Source organism: Pongo abelii, chromosome 17, assembly GCF_028885655.2.
Source record: "Pongo abelii isolate AG06213 chromosome 17, NHGRI_mPonAbe1-v2.0_pri, whole genome shotgun sequence".
In the NCBI taxonomy this organism is placed as follows: Eukaryota; Metazoa; Chordata; class Mammalia; order Primates; family Hominidae; genus Pongo; species Pongo abelii.
In genome coordinates, this window is record NC_072002.2 from 3168834 (window position 1) to 3172252 (window position 3419).

The window sequence follows — 3419 nt, forward strand, 5'->3', positions numbered from 1 at the left end:
CTTGGAATGGAATGTGGAATGGAATGTGGAATGGAATGTGGAATGGAATGGAATTGAATGTGCAATGGAATGGACTTTAAAGCGGAAAGGAATGTGGAAGGGAATGCAATGCAATGTTGAATATAACGCAATAGAATGTGGAATAGAATGTGGAATGGAATGTGAAAAGGAATGGAATGGAATATGGAATGGAATGTGGAATGGAGTGTGAAATGGAATGGGAAATGTAACGGAATGAAATGTGGAATGGAACGTGGAATGGAGTGTGGAGTGGAATGTGGAATGGAACAGAATGGAATGTCGAATGGAATGTGGTATGGAATGTGGAATGGAATGTGGAATGGAAAGTGGAATGGATTGGAATGGAACGCTAAATGAAATGGAATGGAATGTGGAATTGAACGTGGAATGGAATGGAATGGATCATGGAATGGAACGTGGAAAGGAACATGGAATGCAATGTAATGGAATGTGGAATGGAATGTGGAATGGAATGTGGAAACGATTGGAATGTGGAAAGGAATGGAATGGAATGGGGTATGTAAGGGAATGGAAGGTGAAATGGAATGTGGATTGGAATGTGTAATGGAACGGAATGGAAGGTGGAATGGTATGGAATGGAAAGTGGAATGAAATGTGAAATGGAAAGTGGAATGGAATGTCGGATGCAATGGAATGCATTGTTGAATTCAATGGAATGGAATGTGGAATGGAAAGTGGAGTGGAATGGAATGGAATGAAACGTGGAATGGAATGTCAAATGGAATATGGAAAGGAATGTGGAATGGAATGGAATGCAATGTGGAATAGAATGTGGAATGGAATGGAAAGGAATGTGAAATGGAATGTGAAATACAAGGTGGAATGGAGAGTGGAATGCAATATAGAATGGTGCGGAATGGAATATGGAATTGAATGTAATGGAAATTGTATTGGAATGTGGAATGGGATGGAATCGAATGTTGAATGGAAAGGAATGGAATGAAGAAAAGAATGTTTAATGGAATGTGGAAACAAATGTGTAATGGAATTGAATGGAATGTTGGGTGGAATGTCGAATGGAATGGAATGCAATGTGGAATGGAATGTGGAATGGAATGTGGAAAGGAATGTAATGTAATGTGGAATTGTATGGAATGGAATTTGGATTGCATTCGAATGGAATGTGGAATGGAATGGAATGTAATTGAAAGGAATCTGGAATGGAATGGAATGGAATGTGGAAAGGAATGGAATGGAATGTGGAATGGAAAGGAATGGAATGTGGAATTGAATTTGGATTAGAATGGAATGGAATGGAATGTGGTAAGGAATGTGGAAAGGAGTGGACTGGAAAGTGGAATGAAAGACGGAATGGAATGGAATGGAATGGAATGTGAAATGGAATGGAATGAAACGTGGAATGAAATGTGGAATGGATTGTGGAATGGCACGTGGTATGGAACATGAAATGGAACTTGTACTGGAAAGTGGAATTGAAAATGCAATGCAATGGAATGGAATGTGGAATGGAATGGAATGAAACCTGGAATGAAACGTGGAATGAATTGTGGAATGGAACGTGGTATGGAACGAGAAATGGAATTTGGATTGGAACGTGGAATGAGAGGTAGAATGGAATGGAATGTAATGCAATGGAACGTGGAATGGAATGTGCAATGGAAAGGAATTGTATGTGGAATGCAATATGGAATAGAATGAAGAATAGAATTGATTGGAATGTGCAATGGAAAGTGGATTAGAATGGAAAACTATGTGGAAAGGAATGGGGTGGAATGTGGAATGGAATGTGGAATGGAATGTGGAATGGATTGGAATATAATGTGGAATGGAATGTGGAATGGAAAGCAACGGAAAGTGGAATGGAATGTGCAATGGAGTGAAACGGAACGTAGAAAGGAACGTGGAATGGAATGTGGAATGGAATGCAGTGGAAAGTGTAATGGAATGTAGAACGGAATGTGGAATGGAATGGAATGGAATGGAATGTGATATGGGATGTGGAATGGAATGTGAATTGGAACGTGGAATGCAATGTGGAATGGAATGTGGAATGGAATGGAATGGAATGTGGAATGGAATGGAACGGAATGTGGAATGCAATGGAACGGAATCTGGAATGGAATGGAAAGTGGATTGGAACGTGGAATGCAATGCAATGTAATGTAGAGTGGAACGCAATGGAATGGAATGCAATTTGGAATGGAACGTGGAATGGAAGCTGGAACGAAATGGAATGGAATATGAAGTGGAATCTGAAATGGAAATGAATGGAATGTCGAATGGAATATCGAGTGGAATGTGTAATGGAATGGCATGGAATTTGAAATGGAATGGAATGGAATGTGGAATGGAATGGAGTCGAATATGGATTGGAATGAAATGCAATGTGCAATGGAATGGAATGGAATGGAATGTGGAATGGAATGGAACGGAATAGAACGTGGAATGGAATGGAATAGAATGGAACAGAATGTGGAAAGGAATGGAATGGAATGTGGAAAGGAATGGAAAGGAATGGAATGGAATGTGGAATGGAATTAAATGGAATGTGGAACGGAATGTGGAATGGAATGGAATGGAATGTGAAATGGAAGGGAATGGAATGGAATGGACTGTGGAGTGCAATGTAATGAGGAATGGAATGTGGAATGGCATGGAATGGAACGTGGAATGGAACGCGGTATGTAACAGAATGGAAAGTGGAATGCAACGGAATGGAATGTGGAATGGAACGGGGAATGGAATTGAATGGAAAGTGAAATGGAATGGACTGCAATGTGGCATGGAATGGAATGGAATGGAACGTGGAATGGATAGAGGATTAGAAGGAGAAAAGGACTGTGGAATGCCACGTTGAATAGAAGGGAATGCAACGTAGAATGGAATGTAATGGAAAGTGAAAATGAACGTAATGGAATATGGAATGCAACGGAATGGAATGTGGAACGGAATGTGGAAATGAATGGATTGGAACGTTGACTGGATTGGAATGTGGAATGGAATGGAATGGAATGGAATGTGGAATGGAATGGAATATGGAATGGAATGGAAAGGAATGGAATGGAATTTAAAACGTAATAGAATGGAATGTGGAATTAAAGGGAATGGAAAGCAATGTAATGTGGAATGGAATGGAATGGAATATGGAATGGAATGAGGAATGGAATGGAACGGAATGTGGAATGGAAAGTGGAAAGAAATGGAATGGAATGTGAAATGGAAAAGAATTTAATGTGGAATGGAATGTGGAATGGAATGTGGAATGGAAGGGAATGGAATATAAAGGAATGTGGAATGGAACGGATTGAGATGTGGAATGGAGTTTGCAATGGAATGGAAAAGAATGTTGAATGGAATGGAATTTTATATGGAATGGAAAGGAATGGATTGGAATGTGGACTGGAAAGGAATGGAAT